The sequence below is a fragment of the Nannospalax galili genome, unplaced genomic scaffold, assembly GCF_000622305.1.
Source record: "Nannospalax galili isolate Female #2095 unplaced genomic scaffold, S.galili_v1.0 scaffold202, whole genome shotgun sequence".
In the NCBI taxonomy this organism is placed as follows: Eukaryota; Metazoa; Chordata; class Mammalia; order Rodentia; family Spalacidae; genus Nannospalax; species Nannospalax galili.
Window position 1 is genome coordinate 1123269 of NW_008349000.1, and position 12169 is coordinate 1135437.

The 12169-nt window shown below is 39.9% G+C and overlaps 1 protein-coding gene across 7 annotated transcripts in view; it reads left to right on the forward strand.

Annotated features, from left to right (window-relative positions):
- Positions 1-1200: 1200 nt before the first annotated feature.
- The window catches only part of Tafa2 (TAFA chemokine like family member 2), a 532750-nt gene continuing 521781 nt past the window's right edge, over positions 1201-12169 (forward strand). For all 7 annotated transcript variants that reach the window (XR_003851590.1, XM_029569886.1, XM_029569887.1 and 4 more), the window contains exon 1: positions 1201-1764. The gene's annotated coding sequence lies outside the window, so the exon portion shown is untranslated. The remainder of the gene's footprint in view (positions 1765-12169) is intronic.

Consider the following 12169-nt stretch of genomic DNA (forward strand, 5'->3'; position numbering starts at 1 on the left):
AAGTTCCTTTAGCAATTAATATTCTTGCATAGGATTGTAGAGATCATCTTACCTTTATATTAGAGGTTGGTAGTTGTAGAAATGCAAAATTTTCTGAAGTCAGTGTTTTCTTTTTGGAAAAATTGGAATCCTAGTTACAGCCAATAAAGTTTTCTAACCTGGTTCTCCCTCTAGAGGGAGACATAGTCCAACATTTATCCGACTGCCGCTGTCTTTTACAGTCTCTTTCCGCAGGACGCAGGACAGCGTTTGCTCTCGGCAGCAGCTGCCACAGCTAGCAGAACTGGCTGTCGGCAGGCGGACAGAGGGAGGCAACTCCGCTCGGTCCTGCCATCCCCTTTTACTGCTTAACTCAGCCCGGAGTGTCAGAACCTGCCTCTCCCTGCCTTCGTCTCTGCTTTGCACAGTGGGGCCAGTCGCTCCCAACCCTGTGGACAGCCAGCTGTGCGGAACAGGAGTCTAGGGTGAAACAGGGGGATCTGCCTCTTGGTGACTTTGTAAGATCATCACTAGTGCATTTTGACAGTCCAACGCCCGGAGTGGGGCTCAGGAAGGAGGCTTTGATCGCGTTGGGCTTCTTTTTCTTCTAGTCATCTAGATTTCTTTCCTTGGCCCCCTCCCCTTGTTCCTTTCTCTCTCGCTCCCGCCTTTAGCGAAGTGACACAGGCGACACCTGATTCTGTCTGATGTTGGAACTCGCACCTTCTCCGTGGTGACGGTGCCAGCGCACTCGTGATGGGGGACAGTGGAGAGTTCCCCTTCTTTCGAGCACAGGATGCCTAAAGGGGCAGCACAGCTGCGAGGGGCTTGGCCCGCAGCACTGGGAGGTGGGATCGAGGGGCTGCAGCTGACCAGGAGTTGCTGCTAAGTGGACTCGAGTTGAAGGCATCAAAGTCTTGGCGAGGGCACCCGCGGGACCAGTCTGCGAATTGCGGGAAGACGGGCGACTGGTGGGGAGGAGCCTCTTCTCCTGGTCGGAACTGCTCCACGCCGGAGCCTGCGAGAGCCGAGGAACTCGAGAAACGCGTGTTGGAGGCTGCTGAGCCGAAGGTGAATCATTGCATCCAGCTGCCTTTCCCGGAGAACCGGAGGGAGGGCGGGAGAGAGGGAACCAGGAGTGTGAGCGAGCGAGCGAGTGTGTGTGTGTGTGTGTGTGTGTGTGTGTGTGTGTGTGTGAGAGGGAGACGGCGGGGGGACGTGGGGCGAGAGGAAAAGTCTTTACTCGGCGTTACAAGCAAACAAATCAGAGATGGAATAAGCGGCGATTGCTGCAAGCCCTGCTGGATTCTGGAAGTCGCGGGAGCTGAGCGCACGGTGCGCATCCGGCGAGGACAGCGGCGACTGCGGGCGCTGCCCAGGGCCGCGGGACTTCAGCTTTCCCCTAAGTCCACAAACCTTTAGATGACTTTGACATTTGTGGAATAAAGAGCAGAGACTAAAGAGGAAACGCTGGTCTCGCGCTCTCCATCTTCCACTTGCTTTGGGGAGGGGATCCCAGTTTGGATGTGAAGAGATTACCGAGTCCCCTTTTGCCATCCGAGGAGGCAAGCACACTCGCGCGCGCGAGCACACACACGCACGCTCGGGGCCACTCTGCTCACCCTCCGCGAGCACACATCGCCAGACTTTGGGTCCCTATGCCCCTGGGTGGTGACGGCGGATTGGCATCTCGGAAGCGATGCATGAGCGGTAAGGCTGGCGTCGGCCCGCGGAAGCTACAGGACGATCGCTAGGTGCTGCCGCCACCCGGAAGCCCGGCTGCAGGTAGGTAGCAGATGCGCCTCCGGGAGCCCGCGGGCCCTGGGGACCAGGGGGGCCAGAGCCGCCAGGTGAGGACCACGCGTCCCCAAGTCTCCGTGGGCAATCGTCTCCCCTCCGCTTTCTCAGGAGGGGCTTCCCGGGGGGAGGCTAAGATGAGGGCAGATGCTGGTCCCCCAGCTGGAGTCCTGCCTGCTGCGGGTCAGAGCAGGGGCGGAGTAGAGGGACCGGAGACCTGAGCGAGCAACCGGAGGCTTGTGAAGCCGCGGCGTCCACCTTCTCTTCGCTCACAGGCGAGAGAGCCTGTCGAGAACTGAGGTGGGGTTTAATTCCACCCCTCACCAGTCCTGGCCGGTGATCATTTGGGACTCCTCACAAGGAGTTGGGGGTCGTGATCGGGAGGGGGACGCATCAGTGAGGAACGATGATGAAAGGAACGCGTCAGGTCATCTTTCTGAAATCTCTACTTTCTGTCCACTCTGACTAGTTAATTCTCAGGCCTGTCTGCAGAGGGTGGGCGTTTCCGTGAGGCTATTGATTCCTCCACCTCTAACTATTTTCATAAAGGATTACGCTCATAAGTTCCAGAGCCTCATTCGTTTAAATGTTTATTTGGATATGGGAACAGACTCGTTATTACTGAATAAAACAGCTTCTGCAAGGTTACTACAAGAGAGCTTCAGTGAAGGATCCTTTTATGAACAGCGTTGAGAAAAAGCACAGCTTCGGGGAAACTAATGTGTTTTTCATTTCTTTCTGGGCAGATGTCTGCCACATCTTGCCAATAGTACACGGATTTTTTTCTGCCCAATTGCTTTGCTGTCCCTTCCTCCTTCTAAAAGGGCAGGTGCCTACCAAGAGGTGTTTTCTTCAGACTATGGATTTTTGCTCATCAGTCGGCACCGCGGTATTTCCAGAAACTGCTTTTGCAAAGGGGAAAGTTTGAGATATGTCGCCCCATTTCTCCTAGACCTGCTGGTTGGGCTCGCCAGCCTCTACTGGAGGAGGAACCACAGGCTCCCCAAGAGTCCTTGGGGAGAACATGCTTTCCTGTTCAGTATTCCACTTCCTGGCTGAGTGTTAAACAATTGCCTGAAGCATTTGAAATCAAATGTGTAGTTACTACAGTGGCCAGCGTCTCCTCACCCTGTGCTGGGTGTTTGGCTTGTGGCAGTGAGACAGAAAAGAAAACGTCCTAGTTTTGTAACTGTGGAATCTCCTCTTCAATTTTAAGAAGTCCTTCACGGGTAGAAAAGCTCATCTTAAGCCCCAAACCCATGCTTTTCTATTCGGAAGGGCAACCCCAAATCACTCAGTCGGAGGGTTCTTCTCCCAGGACAGGATGAATTTTAATGACTATCCACTGTTTGGTAATTATCTGGTTTCTATCTTCCCAACTACATTGTTTCAGACATGACCCCTCAGACTGTTATTAATGGACATTCTGAAGCTGCTCTATTATGTGATACAACTTAAGACAATTGAGTAATTAATTTAAGATTTCCATGTGTAGTCAAGCATGAGATTACTAGCAAAGGAGATTAAAAATATGTCAGCGCATGGAGGTTGTTTGTATTTACTCTTTCCATGTTTACACATGTACTCCCAAAGTTGCGAATTATTTGCCATTTAACAATAGGACCTAACATCTTACATTTCTCATAAATGATCAGACATATTTATTTGTCTTTTTTCCCCCACTTTATTCTGTTCTGGATCTCTCACCCTAAGTCAATTGTTTGTATCTTGATCTTTTTAGAATTTTAATTTTTAAAGTCATCAGTAACCACTTAAAGGCTATCGGGAACCACACGGATGCTTATTTTAATTTTCCTAATTTTCAGTGCAAACAATAGAGTTGTATTATTTATATGCATAAGACCACTACTTTTGCCAACTGAGTACTTAGGCATAGGGAATCTAGTAAGAGGCAAACATTGTTTTAATTTGAGTGTTGCTTTACTCCTATTGGCATTTTTTTTAAAAAGGGTGAAAATCTTGATTCTTTTCTTGCCTTTGAAAACAGTACAGTATTCTTAGCCAGCCTCACATTTGCATATAGAGCTTCTTAAAGAAGATTAAAAAAAACTTTGATGTCAAAGCAAATATCTATATAATGCCACAAATTATGTTAGAGGGGAACCTAAGGGCCTGAGTATGTCTGATTTTTGAATTGAAAATATTTAGCTACTTTAATGAATTGGAGAGAGAAGATACTCATGGACCTGTGTCAAAATGGATATATACTGCTTAGACTCTGAGTGTAGTGTTTACTAACCACCAAGTTAGAAAATGTGATGACATGGCTGTAAAAAGAAGGTTCATTTTTAGACATGACCACTTTTTCCTTTTAAAAATTTATAAAATAATGAAACTTTGAGGGGTGATACAACATTTTAGAGAAATTGTTTTACATGTTATGAGAAAATTTCACTAGTCTTATATTTAATATCTTCAGTACAGTGTTTTGATGACCATCTTAAATGGCATTTTTATATTGAAATGTATGAAGGACATTTTAAGATTGATTTTATCACCAATTGAATCATATGAATTACCCTGTGATCCAATAATTTCTTACCATGACCCTTAAAAAACAGTATTGTCAGATTGTGTTCAAGTTCAGCTGTAACTGCAAACTGACGAGCATTTACTGATGAGTTTTGTGATGTGTGTCCCAAAGGAGGAATGTTCCAAAGTGTGATTGGCTATTTCTAATATATTTGAAAAGATTAAACAACCAGAGTGTAAACAGTTCAGTGCCCTGCTTTTAATTTTGCAGTATTTATTAGGGATGTCTCATTAAGTCACATTATTCTGCAGCTGTTTTGTTCATTGAAAATTCAAGTAAAAATAAGGAACTTCACCAGTAATGTTTTGTTTTCTTGGTGAAAACCATAAATTGAAGTAAAATAAGCATCCAGCATAGTCTCCTTTGATCTATGCCTGATATTTACAAACACAATTTGTCAATCTGTTGTTAGTAGGACTCCATCAAAACAAAGAGAAGAAATTCATTAATACCAACTGCTGCTAGATTTGAAGGCCAAGGCAGCTGAGTCAACATCATTTCTGGCCCGCACACTTGCACAGTATTTCACATGATGCATCTTACCTTCGAGTCACTGATTTTGTAATACCTTGTAATATGATGAATTCACCATTTTGTTGGAAAGTTCTTTATGATTAACTTTATCTGGAGCATATTGAGACATTTAATTATTCCATTGATAGGGAAGGAATTATCATATGGTAAGTTTCCATGAATCTTCTTATAGAACAGTTTTAATTTTGGAGTGCAGTCTGAAATGTGTCATAGACAGGTAGAATTAGCAAACAGAGACCTACAAGTTCATCTCTGTTTTGTCACAGGCCACTGATATATTGGGTAATTTTCAGAAGTCCCGATTCAAATTCATTCAGTACAATGTTTCAATGCCCTTATCAATGAAGTAAAACTAATACTTGTTGTCTTCTGCTTCTTTTTCTTATAAAGTTTTTAAGATGAATGGCTAAACTTATTAGAATGGAGAAAGTAGAATTTAAATATATTTCTATGCTACATGCATCTATATAATCTCCATATGCCTATATATGCACACACAAACTTTTTTAATAGGCTTATGTAAAATATTGATTTTGTGTTAAAGGAGGCATGAAAATTCTATTAAAATTCTTTAATTTAGTTTTCCATTAATTTATATGATCTGACCTACAGTACAACTGTGTCTATAGTTTAGCAAAATAATATATAATTGAGTTTTATACTTTGAACCATTTTTATATACAGTATATATTTTTTCCTTGGTTTATCTTTGGGAGATACTTTTATTATCTATATTTCAAATGCAAAAAATAAAAGCCAGTTTTTCACTGTAGGACCATATTGGGAAATATTTATTGACAGTAGAAGTAGGAATTTTAAGCATTGAATATGTCTGTAACTGTCTTTAATGTCTCTTCATAGTAAAAATACAAACCATGAACCATAGTATTGTGATCTGCAAATGGGAGCTACAAATTTTCCAGAAGCACATTGGTACTATACTCACACTTTGTGCTAGATTTCTAAAACCCATGCACTTCCAGTGTGTGTATCACATGTATTTGTTGGGTTTCATCAAGGGTTGTAATGGTAGACAGACCAGTCACTGAGTCAGTATCCACCTGGTAATTGACTGGCATTGCCATGGGAGATACAGAACTTTTAGTTTGCTTGAGTGTAGGATGACTAGTGAATGCATAAGCTGTGAGGGAATTATTCTCTTTTGTTCACAGTGATCTATTTGGGGCATGGGCTATAACTAAGAAATCAGAGCATACTTGCCTATATTAGATGAAGGCCTGTTAATCACTTCCTTCAGTTTCCTAAATTAGTCCACAGTGGCTGTAATTGTTTTATGATTTCTCCTGAATGGCCAGTTAGCAAAGGTATATTTCCCTTTCCTCTAGCAATAGCATATCTAGCCATTCAATTAAATTTATATTTATATCGCTTCTTTTAAAACATTAGATTTGGCAACTCCTTACAGTGAGTTTCAATAGTGTGATAATGTTACATTCTAGCAATAATGGTGATGAGGGATTTAGCACTTTGACAAAGTGAGGACAACCAGCCACAAGTCTCTTTTTTGCTCTGCAAAACTCTTCACACAAAATCTGGAGAACTTAAAGTAGCTTTTGTTGAATACAAGGCTTGTTTTACTAAACATTTTCATATATACACTTTTTTTCTATGAACTAGTCCATGTATAATTGTACATGTGTGAATGGGCTACTGTGTTGCCCTTTAAAGGTCATGCAAAGATTCCAAACCCTCCAATTTACAGTGTTAATTGCCTATGGCCTCCTGTGGCTGAATATGAGCTTTCTGTTGAGCTGAATAGTTCAGAACAGCATTTTGCCTTTCTTTGGTGAATTTGGTAGCTCTTCATAAACAAATGCTAGACGGAAGATTTGGGGGACAGCAAATTTGTGTCTGGAACTTAAGTTTCAAATCACTATGGCCAGGGCTATGAGGAGACAGATTCTTTCTAGAAAACTCCTGTAATTTAAAATTATGTACATGTACAAATGCTGCCCTGGTATTATTTCATTTGGGACATAGTTCTCTGTCTTTAAAAAATGGCTTTCTTGGAAATCATAATGAAAATTGAACATAAATATTTAGGAAAGTAAATATAATCATCTCTTCCATGCTCCTGTTTTCTAATATCCAGAATATGCCAGCTCTGTTATGAAAAAGATCATCTATATCATCTATATAAGAAAAGCAAGGTGGATTGTTTGCTTCAATTTGCTTTATCTTGGCTTTATATTCATTGTTTTTGTGGATTGGACAGGCAACCGAAAGTATTATATGTTTGTTGGAATCTAACAAAGTGTAGGCTGAGTGACAACAGAGACTTTTTTCTGGAATATTTCCCTTGAGTGGGCAACTCTAAAACAAGTTTTACTGAAACAATAGAGCATTATGCACTGACAGGATGAATTTGTGACTGCTCCCATCAAATGAAAATTCAGAAATGGTCAAATCAATTTCCATTGGAGGAAAATAACACACACACACACACATGCATATACACATGCACACACACATATTATTAACTTATGGACAATTTCACATGCACAGATGTGGATCATACCCAGTATACTCTTATTTAAAATAGGAACCCCTGAATGTTACTAGTATTTCTTTCCTGTAACAGGTGTATGGTGAATAGCCACTCAGATTTTTTTGGTGCTGGAGTGTTTAGAAGATTTCTTATGAGAAATGGCCAGCAGACATTGTAGTGGTGATAGGGGTCATGCTTTTGTTGGTGCTTTTTTTCAGAAACTTGAGTTAAATTGAGTGAAATAGCGCCAACTTTACTTCTCTTTTATGGTATAACAGGAGAAAGGAAGCAGAGGCTCTTCATCTCAGAGGCTACCCAGAGGGCCATAGGGGAGTGAAAGGGCACTGAAACCTCAAGTGCCATTAAACACAGGCTCCCTTTGGTGAAGTTTTAAGTTCGAGGAAAAAAATTTAACCTAGGTATTATTTATTTATTTATTTATTATTTATTTATTTGGGTTTAGTTCCTTGAATGTTATATGACAGTAGTTTCCTACTAGAATACACATTTGCCCTTATTACAACCCCTTACAAAACCCTTCGGTTCCATGGTTGATGTACTTATTAAATTTATGTTCAGATTTAGACTTTGCTATCTGAAGATGTAGTTACTCCTCACATGGTTTGTTACGTGGTTAACATGCATTAGGTTTGGTTAGCAGATAACATTTAGAAATTATTATTATAAACCAGTGTAGGTAGTGGCAAGAATTCCGGAGACTTTTTTTTTTTGTGGTTCAAACAATGAATAACCATGTGATCACAAGAGAATCACTTCATTTCTATGGGTCTCAGTTTCTCAGCAAAATATTTATTCTGTGGAATTTACAAGACAATTGAAATTGATGGAGTGAAGATTATGGTGGTGACTAAAGATAATAGACTTGCGGCTATGAAATAGAACCCAATTAAATATTATAATTCAGTTTGGTTATGTTTCTTAGTCTGCATGATGCTTTTCTGAGGCACAGTCAATTGTTATAGGCTGTGAGTCTCAGGCTTGTTAAAGTTACACGTCCTTGCTCTACTGCTTGTTTTCAGTCACTAAAGTAAAATGGTTTGGTTTCATCAGTCCAATTAGAACTTGGTTAGCAAATGTAAATTTAAAATGTAAATTAACAAAATTACTAATCTGTAAGAACATCCATTTATTTAGTAAGTATTTATTTAATACTGCCAGTCAGTTTTGGTATAACAAAATACCACGGACCAAGAGGCTTATGCACAAACATTTATTTTTCATAGGTCCAGTGGTTAGGATTTCAAGATTAAAGTGCCAGCAGATCTGTCTGATAAAGGTCAGATACCTGGCTTGAAGACAGCTACATCCTGAGAGAGGGAGAGATGGAGAGGAAAAGAGAAAGAAGGAGAGAAGAAAGGGAGAGAGAAAGAGGGATAGAGGGAAAAGGAGGAGGAAGAAGAGAAAAGGGGCAGAGGCAGAGAGAGAGAGAATGAATCTCTCTTACGCCTCTTAGAAAGGCACCCTTTCATTCGTGGGCGTTCCATTTTATAACTTAATCACCTAACGATGTCCCGTTTCCATGTATTACATTGATGGTTTAAGCTTCATCATATGAATTTTTAGGGATCACAAATATCCATCCTATGAATAGCAAGCACTGTCTATGTTATTGGCATCTTTCAATAAACAAAAAGGGGAAAGCAATGAGTCTCAGGGAATTTGTCATTTTGGTATATTACCTGGAGTCTTGAGATGACTGAAAGGAAAGGTGTACTGTTGTACTATTCTGCATCTGCTCATTCTTATTTTAATCATGAAGAACAGGTCTGAAAAGAACTAATTAAAATAGTTGACTTGGGATAGACTGTGAAGGAAAATAGCATACTGTGTGTTTAAAATGTGGTATGGAATGCTGTAGGTTGACTGTAGCTCATAAGGTCACCAAAAGGAATGACTCTAATAGTACCTTCCTCTCCTGAATGGAGTGACTTTAGATCAGAGACATGACATGCCCTAGATCTTCTCTGAGTGGGTGAAAATGAATATGAATGAATGAAACAGACCAAGTAGAAGATGACAAATAGTGACCAACGATCTTGGCCACACTGCTGCAGAGACCTGAGGGACCGGTGGAGATTCTAGTCATCTACTTGGGAGAGCTGAGACATGGAGTCCACATTTTGCTAAGATTGAATGTATCTTCTGACTTATAGAATGGAATTTAGATGCGTAGACTTTTTAATGTGAAGGTTCCAGATTTATAAATGATGGCAATGAATTCAAATTTGAAATCATCTATGAGTCAACAGATATTTATAGGTTATATGCAGGTGAAGGATCGTAAGTGTGCATTGCTGACAGTATAAAAAGACAACAGTTAGGGAGATGTGAGCTAGCTCTTCAGTCACCACTGGCCATAATTTCCCAGTGACCCGTGCATCTGGAGTGTAGGTGTTTGGCAGCAGAAAGTGTAGCAGGAGGAACAGAGTGAGAAAGATGAATGACTCAACTTGACCCCAATATTTAGTTTTATTTCTTCTAATGATTCCTTATATAGCTGACGATGAGCTTACACCGAGAATGGCAGTACCTTAGGGCCTTGAAAGATGGACTGGAAATAGAAGTTTAAATTTGTACCACACAAGCAGAATGGGCTCTGTAGTTTCATAATATCTCCTTCCTTAGGTCACTATCTTTTAAACTTCCATTTGTGCAGATAAAAATCAGATGGGGGAATTTTTCTAAAATGCAAATTCCAGAATAGGACTTGAGAATCCATATTTCTGGGACTGGAGAGATGACTGAGTGGTTGACTGCATAGTGCTCTTGCAAAAGAACCTGGGTTTGGTTCTCAGTACCCACATCAGGTGGCTCCCAGTCACCTGTAATTGCAGCTCCAGGGGATTAGATGCCCTCTTTTGGACTCTGGGGGCACTTCACACACAAGCATGCACAAAATAAATAAATAAAAATAAAAAATAAGTAAATAATTGAAAAAGAGAGAATCTGTATTTCTAACAAACTCTGAAGAAAAGCTAAAGTTGTTGGTTGATGGAGCACAGATTTGATTGTGAGGTGTTAGAGAGTATTTTACTACAGAATATTGTTACAGGCATTGAGAAGAGCAGACTCCCCATTCTTGCATCTTTGACAGATTCCTCCCTGTAGTGAGCAGGCTGAACCTGCTACTGACTCTGCACTTTTCTCAGAAACTCCATCTGAGCACAGAATTCATTAGCTTTTTACTGGTTTCTAGCTTTCTATTTAGAAAACATATTATGCCTGAAATATAAACCAGAAATTGTTCTTCACATATTAATGAAAATTTAGTTTGCTTCTTGCCATTTAAAGAAGTGTTTATTTCTTTACCAAGGCATGTGTTTACATATAGATATACTCTACCATACAAGATTAATTTTAGCTCTTCAGATCATTTTTTGGGAAATCCAAGAGTAACAACCAGCTTTTAAGGCTTTGAGATCAAGATTCTAGCCACAATGTCTGGAGTTTTATTCTAGTTGAGTGTTGTGGTGGACTAGAAAGAAGACTAGAATTTTCATTGTGTGTTCAGTGGGTTTTTATTTCAAAAGAGGCTATCTCTTTAAAAAGAATGTTTTGAGCTGGCATGATGGCTCACCTCTGTAATCTCATCACTGGAGAGGAGCTGAGGCAGGAGGATCACTGGGAGGCCTGCCTGGCTACATAGCATGTTCCAGGACAGCCTACACAGCAGAGTGAAACTATCTCAAACACCCAAGGAAACAACAACTACGCAGCCCCCCAATTGTTTTGCTTTGTTATATTTTAAGCAACTTTCCTAAAATGGTTTCTGTAGGATTAATGGCACAGTATCTTATGATTTAATGGCTGAGCTTTTTAATCTTTATACAATAGTGCTGTTTAGTTCCCTATACCAGGTAGTTTAAGGTCAGAAAGTATCATGTGTGTGACCCTCCTTTGCTGTAGGACCTGATTCTCATGTCATAATCTTAGCTCACTAGGTAAGAATATTTGGCCATGACTCATCAATGTTATCAAAATCAATGGAAATCTTTATGTTAACTTATGGCAACATGTTAATTATAAGCTGATATTAGATTTAGACATGTCGGTCTGAGGGGGTGAAATAATTTGTTCTGTTTTAAGATTAATATACTTTGCATACTGTTCATACCATTGAACGTAAATAAATAATAGTATTTAACTTAAAATTAAATGTTTTCATACTATCAAACTTCATTTTTTCTAAATGCTTGGGAGTTTCTAGTACACTGAATAGCTCTGTTCATAGCTGAGTTTGTAATGATATGGCTTCATTTTACTGAGTCTATTGGTTGTAAGTTCTATGAAGCAAACTTGTTTATATCTTATTTCTTTGATTTCCAGGGATTAGCATAGTGTTTGTACATAATATATATTTAATAAGCTCAATGGGAAGATGACCATTATTGCATATTGATTAGGGTATAACTTTGTACACTTTTTTAATGTGCGAGGTGGTATTCTGTGAAGAATTTTCAATTATTCTAATTATGTGTGTGTGCTTTCCATCTGTAACTTGAATTTAAAAATGTCTACTTCTAGGCAAAAGGTCATGGAAGAAAATAAAATATACATGCTTATCCAAAGTCCCATTCTTTCCACAATTTAGTGTCGCTTGGAGATTTAAAAGCAACACATGCTTGTGATCCTCTGTTACATAAATTAAACAATAAATTTGACATTGACAAATATCATTTAAAGTATTGTTAGTCATATATAGAATATATTTTGAACACTCTTGTCAGTGACTTGACTCATTCATTATGGAATTTAAATCCATTTATTCTTATCTG